The sequence below is a fragment of the Mobula birostris genome, chromosome 22 (genome assembly GCF_030028105.1).
Source record: "Mobula birostris isolate sMobBir1 chromosome 22, sMobBir1.hap1, whole genome shotgun sequence".
Taxonomy (NCBI): domain Eukaryota; kingdom Metazoa; phylum Chordata; class Chondrichthyes; order Myliobatiformes; family Myliobatidae; genus Mobula; species Mobula birostris.
Window position 1 is genome coordinate 30,899,339 of NC_092391.1, and position 12,071 is coordinate 30,911,409.

Below are 12,071 nucleotides of genomic sequence, written 5' to 3' on the forward strand. Positions count from 1 at the left end.
CTAACACTGTCCACTCCAACAATGGCTGCTCTGTTTGCCCCTGCCTTATTTTTATTTGTTCTTCCTAATCAATCCCAATTGCTGATTGGCTACTGTTCAAACACCAAACTGCTGCAAATCGATGCCTTATGTACTGAACTGGCAATCTTGTATAGGCTACATCTTCTTAAACTTCCAATCGCTGATTGGCCACTCCACAAATGCTACTTGGATGTTATTCTTGTCTCAAATGCTATTTTAATAAGCACAGGTACTGCATATATAGAAATTGAGGGCTTATCCATGGAAGCTGACTAGTGCTCTGAGAATCAGTAATACCCAGCGTGTAGCAACAGTTAACAAGCTAATATAAGAGGCTCATGTGTACAGCAATATCTTTCATAGTGGTGCAATTCTATGCAGCTGTTAATGTCTATTTACATTTGGGACCATACTAATTAGGGAAATATAAGTCAGCCTGTACCTGAGGAGGGGATTAAAATAAGGATTACACCTGCTCATAAAATTACTCACAGTTCTTTACTAGGTTACTAGAGTTCAACAACTATGCACCCTCAGGGGAACTGAGGAACAGAGACCATAATAACCTGGGATCCTAAAGCTGACAGTTTACTTACAAAAAGGAAGTACTAAAAAGGATGTTCTTATATAAAAAAGACAAAACCTTGATAAGTTAATTTGTGTTAATTGAGCAGCTTTGTGGATGACTTCACTTTGAAATGCAAATTAGGATATTTATTAAAGCTTTTTCAGTGCAATGCCAGCTGCGTATAGCAAAGCTTGTTTGAAGGTGTAACATCAGGAAATGACAGCAGCTGAGGTCCTTCAGCAATGGTGATGGAAAAGAAGGAAAACCGTTTGCGTGAACTCCATATTAGGAAACTATGCCTGAACATTTGCGTTGGTGAATCTGGTGATAGACTCACCAGAGCTGCTAAAGAACTGGAAAGACACACTGGCCAGACCCCAGTGTTTTCAAAAGCTTGCTACACGGTGCAGTTCTTCGGCATTTGGGAAAACAAGATGATTGCTGCTTACTGCATGATTCGTGGGGCCAAAGCTGAAGAAATTTTAGAGAAGGGTCTGAAGGTGCAGGAGTATGAATTGAGGAAGAACATCTTTGGTAACGTGGAGAACTTCGGCTTTTGGATCCAGGAACACATTGATGTAAGCACCAAAGCATTCGAATTCACGGTTTGGACTTCTATGTGGTCATGGGATGGCCTCGTAACTTCTGATAAAAAAAATGTCAGAGGATGCATTGGTGCAAAGCATAAAATTACCAAAGATAAAACGATGAGGTGATTTCAGCAGAAGTACAATGGTATCCTCCTGCCTGAAAAATAATTTGAAGAGTGTGTGAAACCTGCAGTAGAGATAAACTAACTGTTAAAAAAAATGGGATCATTTGGTCCATTGTACCTGTGATCAGGTATTCAATCAGATCCACTCCTATACTTTTTCTCCATGGACCTTTAAATATTTAAAGGTATGCAGCCATAATTGTCTTCCCCTACTCTCATCCATTGGTTCAATGTGGCTGAGGGAAAAATATAATCTTTTATAATATTATCCCCAGTATAAGTGGTTCCCTTAGTTACACCTTGTATGGCAATGTCTGATCTAGCAATGCAAAAGAGGGCAGTGGAGCAGAATACTTTTGTCAAATACATACTGCATGACTTTTAAATGTACAAGATAGTCTCCACACAGCAATGCAAAACTATATTAAGTGTTGAATGATTAAAACCAAAACATGAGTCAATAATAAAGATGCATCTTACAATCAGGAGTAGAGCATTTCGCCCCTCTCAGTCCACCATTCAATGGGATTGTGGCTGACTTGTTATTTTAATTTCACTTGCTATAAAATCGCACTCACTTGATGATCTTATCATCGATGAGGTTATTAATGCGTACTGAATATATTAGACAAATGAGCTTCACAACCCTGTTGGTACACAATTCTACAGATTCACAAGCTTCTGGGTGAAGAAATCCCTTCTTACCACAGTCCTGAATGACTGATTCTTTATTTTGGGACTGTGACTCCGGGAATACAGCCTGCCAACCCAATGAAAAATTGGTATGCTTCAATGAGATCACCTCATTCTTCTAATCTCCATAGGGTATAAACTCTGTCTGCTAACCTCTGCTCAAAAGAGAAACAAATCCCTACTACAAGAAACAAGCTTGTAATTCTTTGTTGTATTTCCTTCAATTAAAGTAAAGTACTGTATATCCTTCCTTAGATTAGGAGATGAGGTTTGGGCATAATAATTGCCTGGGGCATATATAATTGCAATTAGACTCTTGCATGCAAATCCTTTTGCAATAAAGGCCAACATACTATTTGCTTTCCTAATTACTTGCTGAACCTGCTTGTAAAATTTTAATAATTCATGTTCCCTGGGTCCCAACAAAGACTTGCAAATGTCCCACTATTGAAAGAAATCTGCTCCTTTTCCAATTTTTCAACCAAAGGGGATCACTTCACATTTTTCCACATTATATTCCATCTGCAATGTGCATACACATTCACTCTCCCTGAAGCTTCTCTGTATCCTTCTCACAAGCCCCATCACCACCCAGCCTCCTATCATCAGAAAATCTGGATATATCAAAAATGACATATCCTTATCATCGATTGAGCTGTAGACAGTTGGTTTGCCTGTGGTGATCACTGGCACATCTATTACTGTCAAACTTACAAACTGAAAATGACTCATTGAATCTCATTTCCTGCTTTCGGTTTATTATCCAAATCACAATCTATGCCACTGTATTACTCCGATTTTGAGGTGTTCTGATTCAGTTTCATAACCACCCATGAGACACTTTATCAAAACCCAAATGTACCACATCTATTGCATTATCCTTAAGTTTTTTCACACTGGTTACAGCTCCAAGATGCTTTAAGATGGCGCTTCTGAAGATGAGCGATAACTTACTGGCAGTTCCCAAAGCAAGAAATAAAACAAAATATTTTATTAATAACACTTTTTCTGTAAAAAATTAATAGACGTTCACCATAAACAATGAAGAGGTGAGTGAAGGCGAGGCTGATTCGAAGATGGAGATGTGTGGGTGCAATGCAAAGTCGGAGTGAGGTCAAGGCATGTTCGAGGAGAAGAGGACGAGACATGGTTGAGATTTGGTCGGGGTGTGCAAAGTGGAGAAAAGTTGAAGCGGAGGAGTTTTGGAGCCCATCCACCTAAACTGAGAGTGAGGTCCAATCAATCTAAATGCAGGGCTGATTTGGAAAGGTCATGTACGGGCCAGAACATGACGTCCGGATCTAGTCCCAAAGTGTATCGATGCGACAGGGAGCCGGATCTTAGAGTGAGGAATGACCCGTTGTTTGGACGATTTAAATACCAGGCCGGTCGGATTGAAAAGGCAGGGTATTGGGACCGGAGATGAGGGTTGGGCTTGTTCTGCTTGCAGCTCTGCGATGTTTGCTCCGCTCTTTGTTGCATTAAGGCTGACGCTGTGGGCCTGCTCCAGCTGCCCGGGGCTTCGTGTTTGTGAGCTCCGTGACGTTTTGCTCTGCTGTGTGATAAACTGAGACTGAGGCTGTGGGCCTGCTCTGTCTGCTCCAGGCTTCGTGTCTATGGCCTCACTTTCATTCTGCATGCTGTTGCTTGCTTTTATTATTTGCACGATTTGTGTTTTATTTTCTCTCTCTGCACATTGGGTGTTTGTTTTTTAATGGGTTCTTTTGGGTTTCAGGGCTTGTGGCTGCCTGTAAGGAGACACATCTCAAGGTTGTATAACATTTACATGCTATGATAATAAATATACTTTGAACTTTGTATACTGTAATAGGTTTGTCAACACTTTCATAAATCCATGCTGATGCTATACAATCCTATTATTATTGGGAAGATACCTTCATCATTCATCGTATGTTTGAGCATTATAATCACACTTTCCTGAAATGGTCATTATCTACCAGATAATTAATAAACTCTTTCTCATTCATTGTACATCATTTAACATAGCTTGATTGCTAATATGGTAATTCCAATCTACATATAGATTGAAGTCACCATCACAGTTGTTAAAATCTTTGCTGAAGGTGTTTCTAATTTCCCGTTTCGTATCATGCTCAACATTACCATCAATGGTGGGACATGACACATCTGAGGAGGGAAATGCACAGTTGACATTTTGGGCCCAAATGAAGGGTCTTGATCCAAAATGTTGGCCATCCATTTCTTCCACAAATACTTTCTGATCCGCTGAACTTCTCCAGCAATTTGTTCGTTTTTCTTCCCCTTCAGATTCCAGCATCTTTAGTCTGTGTCTCCATTTGTTGTACTAGTTTCACCAATCTGAGTAAATTGCATGGAAACTTAATCTTGAACACCTCTCCTACATCCTTCAGCTTCAATATAATCTAAAAGAAACACCTATGTAATATTTATGTGCTTAGATATTGAAAGCAATACATTTATGCTGATGATCATGTTTTCCACATGAACAGAACATACTCTATCATCTTGCTAGAGTGAGTTTTTGGGTAGATGATTCATTTACACTTAAATGACTCTGGCCACCAGCCTTCTGTTTGACAAAGTACTGTGGATTGAGTTCACAACAATGCATTTCCTAAAAGCTCTGAATATCGGGATACTAGCCAGATGCTGCGGATGGAAGTGTGAAGTTTACAGGTAGTTTCAAAGACAGTATAATCTATACCTTATAATATTAATTGTCCTCTATGTTAGCATGTAAAATACCAAATAAATGTATTGTGGTTGTATCAATCCAGACGTGTTGGTGTTAGGAGGAAAGGATGAAGTCAGAAGGTGTGATGTTTTGTATGCTGCTTCAAAAGGAAGCATTGTCTATAACTTTGTAAGTAGCGACTGCCTTATGTGTTTAGCATATAAATATCGAGCCCACACTGGGCTAGCAGACCCTTCCACCAAAGGCGTCTCCATCCATATGATGCCTGCTGTACCTTGTTGTGTTGAATAAAGAAGCTGCTTTGCATCTACCAGTGACTCTGTCTCTCCGTTGATTTCATCCACGCTACAACAATCTCTCTGTCTCAAACTTCTCTGTTTTGAAGTCGGATAGTAATACTGCACAGTGAAATAATTATTTTTTGTGTAATTTGTAAAGAATAAAGACACTTGCTTTTCTGTCACACATCATTGTAGCCCTGACTGTGCACCAAACTGCCTCATAATCAACTGAAGTCCAACCAATGCAAGAAACTTGCATGAATCCCATAAACAGCAAAAAATCAATTTGAACTTGGTGGTGTTGAGCGGAAAAATAAGAGATAGCATCCCACTCTTCTTTGAATAGTGTCATGGAATATTTTACATGCATCTAGATAAGCAGAAAAGACCTTAGTTCAACGTTTCCTCTGAATGGCAACTGATTAGAAATCTGCCTTAGTTCATCAGGGCTAAAAATAGTAAGCTATATTCCCCAACTGTCAATTGGGAAGACAATGGGCATCTTAAACTCTAGTACTTGTTTAGCAACAACCATCTTGCTGCAATAAGTCTTCACAGCACTGAATAACTTTTCTTGTCATCTGCTCAAGTCGTAAGGCAGAACTTTTAACTTTCATTGACACTTCAAGCTGCTGTGTGCAGACAGTGCTTGTGCGTGCAGATTTTCTGGTTAACTTCAAGTTAATGAAGCAGAAGAGAGATTGAGTCTTAAACTAAATAGCCACAAACATATCATTGTACATCACTGTCCTCCAAAGTTAAAGATCCACAACAAGATCTGGATAACACTGATTACTTCCCATATCTTGGAACCATTTCTCAACAAATGCAGCCATCATTGATGAAATTCACAAATGCCTTCAGTCTACCAGCACAGATTTTAACCATCTGAGAAAGAGGTTGTTTGTAAAGTAAGCTCTCATGGGTGGCACATAACACACAGTCTACTGGGCTGCAGTGTTCTCGACCCACCTATATCTTTCTGTGACTTGGACTTCCTGCGGCAGGCACTTCGACACACTGGACCAGCAAACAAATTCTGATTCTGCTAAATGCTCCAAATCTACTATTCGGGTAGATAGCAGCATCAGTACCCACTGCTATTCCCACCTTTCTGCACAAATACTTGAATGGCATTCAGTTACTTTGTTGAGCAGGTCATGTCAGATGCTTGCCCAACATCCAATTCCTGAAATAGACTCACATGCTAATCTCCATCATAGGAGAAGATGAGTTGGTGATAGGGGAAAAGATTCAGGGATGTTTTTAATATATCTTTGAAAAAATGCAATGGCCCCACACCCTCAAAGAGACACCTGGTTAAAGTCAGTCCAGTGCACATATCACCTCATCTGACTTAACCTATCTCCATATAGTCTTTTGTCTTTCACTTCATAGCTCCCAATTCTCCCTGCTTTGAAAAATGACATCTCTCCATCCTTTTCCCACTTCTGTGGAAGGGTCCCTGACCCAAGACTTGCGTTACTTTCTCCTTCTAAGGATGCAGGTTGATGGGCTGAGTTCTTCCAATATTTCTGTCTTGTTTCAGATTCCAGAATCTGAAGTTATAATGGTTTCCCACGGTAAGAAATGAGGTGAAGAGGAGCTTTTAGAATGACATTGCAAACTTTGAATATTTTCCTAGAGAGAAGAGAGTTTAAGCGGTGGAAGGTCATACTAGCTCCCACACTATTTATCTGCATACCAAACAACTCCTGGCCTACATGTGATGATAGATGTACAGTATGTCTCATATTGGGTCCATCTTGTCACTTCAGAACCCACAGCGCTGGCGTAGAAGCAAATCCTCATTGATCCTGAAGGATATTCTAGGAGCTCAGCCATCTTTTGTACTCTCCTCTGTCATTTGGTGTGATTGAACCAGATGGAAAGATATCTGGCAGCTGATACCCTGGTACTTATTTACTGTTAGGGTCTCTTCATTACAATACTAGTGCGTTATTCCAGGTCATCAGTCCAAGTCACCAGTTAGAAGCTGTAACTTCTTAACTCAGAATTCTATACTACCCAGTTCCAAATTTGTAAGAGGATGTTAGAAAAAAAACCTCCTCAGCCACCAGAACACATATTTTCCTTTGTCACAGTCACCATCTTTAATAAAATCTGAATAACGTTCTTCATCTTCAAGTAATTTATAGAAGTGTTCTACTCACCCAAGCATAATTGCAACAGAACAGTTAATCTCACAGTGTCTGGATGATCAGATGATAAAAGGCCCTCCCTCACATTAAGTAAAGAACAGATACTCAGTCCACAGCCAGGACTGGTTAAGAGTTCCCAATGAAGAAAGAGATGAACGTTCTATCACCATAAAGTAATCTGTTACACATTTTTTTGACATTTGATTGGACCTATTACAATAACATATGTTTTTTTTGCTAATAGAGATCAAGGTAAGGGAGCAATTCAGTTTTCCTTCTTTATTTAAATCAAAAGAGATAATAGGAACCAATGCTTTTTAATTAGCCTTGAATAAAAGCATGCCAGACATAATAAATACTGGTGTGGACTTTAATGGCGATCTTGGGTAACATTCCTCTTTCCATGAAACCATTATGCATATAGTTTTGGAAAACTTATGCACGGCGGAACAATCCATCAGTTTTATTGGGTAAAATGGAGACACTGTTAATTTTCTTATACCCTTGAGTTCTCTGGAATTGTCTTCACACACACAAATATATGCATTTTACTGCATGAAGACATTATGTCACTGAACACAATTCTTTCTGATCTTCCTGTGGGTCCAGAGGTTTTGCTGCAATGGAGAATTGGTGAGGCTCTCCCCACAACGCTTTGCAGATCAGCCTGAGCAACGGACCTCTGAACCATCAGGGTATTCACCCACTACAGGCTGGCAAGTAAATCATGAAAATGAGGAATGTTGTCCAAGAGCGAAGAGTTCCAGGATATTAACAGATACCATGCAGTTATCTCCCTTTGCTCTTGCAGTTCTGTCTCTGCAGATCTTGGTCCTCACCTATGTTTTATATCAGATTTGTTCCTAGGAATCTCCCAAGGCTTATTATTTGGATGCTATAAGGCATCTTGCACAGAAATTGGAGATGCTGGAAACGATTCAATCAATCACAACTAACTTACTGTCTGTGGCTCTGCTTCCTCTTCCTTGATATGGAGTTTGAATGTAAATGACATTGACAGCTGAACAGTGGTTTTGGTGTAGTCAGTGGCAGCCTACAGGACCAAACAAATACACAGTCTCTCTTACCTTTGCCCTTCCTCTTGCTGCTGGAAATTACAATTCCCTTGAAGTAAGTTTATGTTCATAAAAAGCCAGTGCAAAAAGCAAAAAGACGGCAATGACAGTGAAAAATATATATTTGAATTTGAATTTATTGAAACCTTACATCCCTTCCAGAACGTAAAGGAGTAAAAATCTTTGAGCTATGACTTTGTCGCAATGTACAGACATGTGAATTTATAAGTCTAATGGCTTGTAGAAAGAAGATGTCCTGTAGCCTGTTGGTCCTGGCTTTAATGCTGTGGTATCGTTTGCCAGGTGGAAGCAACTCTAACAGTTTATGCTTGGGGTGACTGGTGTCCCCGATGTTCTTCCAGGCCTTTTTTATGCAACTGCTGCTGTAAAGGTCCTCAATGGAGGGAAGTTCACATCCACAGATGTGCTGGGCTGTCCATACCACTCTCTGAAGTGCCCAGTGAACAAGGTTGGTGCAGTTCCCATATCAGGCAGTGATACAGCCAGTCAAGATGCTCTCAATGGTGCCCCTGTATAAGGTCTTGAGGATTTGGGGGCTTGTGCTGAATTTCTATTTGGTTAATAGATGCCTTTATTCAGATTGGAAGCAGCCACTGAGCGTTGATTGTAACCTTAGGCTCACTATTCCATGCCATTCCGGTATATACATTTTCTTTGCATGGATTTCACAATTTATTGCACCTAATGCCAATAGACTGAACCTGTGGTCACAGCATCAGAGGGCATCATTCAGCTCTTTGTTATGTCTTTATTATATCACTGTCCCAAACATTTGCAGATTCTCACCATTCTATTATTTGGTACAATGTAGTTCAGCAGCTTTGGGCTGATGTCCTAGAGTGAATGTGTGAATAGGTTGACATTGACTTGAATGGATGTGGCCCTGGGGGACTTCCACTCATTTAGCTCTTCATTGTATTCTGATTACATCAAAATAACATGATTAGTTTCAACAACAGAATACACAATTCTGTATTCTGTATTGTGAAGATTGGTGGGGAGATGGCGGCGCGACGCAGCTCGCGGCGACCACTCCAGTGGTGATGTCTGTTACTTGTCAAGTAGGGTGCTGTGCACAATCCTGACTTGATGGAGACGAACGAGAGAGCACGGAGGAACATCTGGTGAAACTTCTGAAATGCCTGCTTCACTACTACTGCTACTGTGTGGTCCAGAACCTCCGGAGGAGAAGGCCCCGAGTCCTTGGCTTTGCTTGTTGGTCGGAAGCTGGGGAGGGGTCGAAGCGCTCGGCAGAGGATGGTGCTCGTAGAGGTTGTGTCGGAGGGGCTGGTCCGAGGCTTGAAGTTTCCTGACGGACTCAGAGTCTGCTGCGGTCAGGTGCTTCCAATGGTGCTGCATCGGCGAGTTGGCGGTGCTTGGAGGTTCGTGGCGGGGAGAGTTCCTCCTTTCTGCCGCCTGCGTGGGATGATGAGTCTATCGGGACTTTGAGACTTTGTTTTACCGTGTCCATGGTCTGCTCTTTATCAAATTATGGTATTGCTTTGCACTGTTGTAACTATATGTTATAATTATGTGGTTTTGTCACTTTTAGTCTTGGTTTGTCCTGTGTTTATTTGTGATATCATTCTGGAGGAACATTGTATCATTTTTTAATGCATGCATTTCTAAATGACAATAAACGGAAACTGAACTGAAACTGAACTTGACAAGAGACTGCAGACACTGAAATTTTTGGAGCAGTACACAAAGGAGCTGGAGGTACTCAGTGGTCAGGCAGTATCAGGACTGGTGAAAGGTCTTGACCTAAAATGGCAGCTGTCCATTTTCCTCCATAGGTGCTGCCTGACCTGCTCAGTTCCTCCAGCATCTTCTTGTGTTGTTTCAAGACAATATAAACTTTGTCATTATATAAGAGCTTTCAAAAAGATTCGTTCTTATCATAGAGTATTACAGCACAGAAACAGGCCATTCAGCCCAACTAGCCCATGCTGACCCAGGCCTGCCCATGCTTGGCCCTCCCATATTCCTCCAAACCCTTTCTTATCCATGTGTCTGTCCAAGTGCCTTTTAAATGTTGCTAATGTACCTGCCTGAACAACTTTCTCTGGCAGTTCATTCCACGTATGGACCATCCTCTGGGTGAAGATGTTGCTCCTCAGGCTCCTAGTAAATTTCTCCCGCTCACATTACCTCAAGTTCTTGGTTTCCCAACCCTGGAAAAAAGACTGTACGTTCACCCTATTTGTGCCTCTCGTGATCTTATAGACCTCTATAAATTCATCTCTCATTCTCCTATGCTTCAGTGAATAAAGTCTTTGTCTGCTCAACCTCCCTCCATAACTCAATCCCTCAAGCCCTGGCAACATCTTTGTAAATTTCCTCTATACACTTTTCACCTTTCCTATAGCACAGTGACCAAAACATAACACAATATTCCAAACATTGCCTCATCAGCCCCTGGCACAACTGTAACATAACATCCTAACTTTTCTACTCAATACCCTTCCATAACTGGGATGAGATTCCAGTTACTTCCTTTGGTACTTTTGGGCACTGATGTGGTTCGGTTGCTTGTGGTGAAACTCCGGAAGCCTTTGGCTACATCAAGATGTGAGTTGATCTGTTGTCAAATTGTTTCCCACGTTTGCCTTAGTTACCTCCACACATACATACTTTGGTGAGCAATGACTTTCCTCAAGACGACTTGAGACTACAAGACAGGTATATGGAGGAATTTAAGGTGGGGGGTTATATGGGAGGCAGGGTTCGAGGGTCGGCACAACATTGCAGGCCGAAGGGCCTGTACTGTGCTGTACTATTCTATGTTCTTTGTTCTCTGATCAAGTTGGAGCAAACGTGGGAACACAGACGACATCCTCAGGCTCAGGACTATGTCACGTAGATATTTTTCTTGTTGAAGATCACACGTTAAATGACTCAATGTAAGCAGAGGCAGGCTCTGTCCATGCTCATAGAGCATAAGTGGTATAGTGTGAAGGGTTAACACTATCTGACAGTGAAAAGCTGTTGCTACCATGCTAGTTATCATTTGGCCCATTTGAAAAATGCTTCAGCCTTTCCATTGGCTGCTTTTGATGGAAGGGTACCGGCTTCTGGCATCAAAGTACCGCTAGCATATAAATGTAGCAGGCGCGGGGCTCTCTCAGGGCTCACTGACGGACTGGGGGTCATGCAACCAGTGATGGAAAGATTCTGCAGATAGAGAGCCTGTGCGTACATTTAGATAAGTATCTGTGTAACTTGAATGTTCAGGTGAATGTTTTAATGTTTGTCTTTGCTAACAAATGGTGAAAAACTTACCCGTAACTGGCGCCTTCTACCTCCTTTACTGAATCCATGAATCTGCTTCCATGCAACAGATAGGACATAGGTAGGAAGTACCTAGGTTCAGGAAGTTTGTCCTTCATAACATGGGATACAGATGCAGGTGAATGGGTGATGCAATAAGATGCACTCTTCCTCACACAACATCACTTTTAATCAGAGAGAGCAAGAAATACAGAAAGTAACTCCAATAATGTGATGCTTTTTAAGCCCATCAATAACTTCCAAAATGTTCCACAGGCAATGTTATCCTAAATGTCTACTACTAGTGTTTAAGTTGTCAAATGTAATGGTTTGCAGTACAATAATCTGCGAATAACAATGTGATAAATAGGCAGTTGGTTTTCAGAAATAATGGGGGATACGAACAGAACTAGCTGTTTATTTTCAAAGAATTGTCAAAATTTGTTTCATCAGCTTGGTACAAGGGCCTAACAACTGACAGATCGAAGCAGACTTACAATCTATTGATATAACAGTGGTGTAATGATGTATTTATAGCCAAAAAGCTTAGCTGATGACAATGTGTT

At 41.0% G+C, this 12,071-nt stretch overlaps 1 protein-coding gene and 1 pseudogene across 4 annotated transcripts in view; one reads left to right on the forward strand and one right to left on the reverse strand.

Annotated features, from left to right (window-relative positions):
- Positions 1–12,071, reverse strand: part of LOC140186350 (astrotactin-2-like) — a 1,795,681-nt gene that overhangs the window by 696,536 nt on the left and 1,087,074 nt on the right. The window lies entirely within an intron of this gene.
- LOC140186352 (large ribosomal subunit protein uL5-like) lies at positions 832–1,347 on the forward strand (annotated as a pseudogene).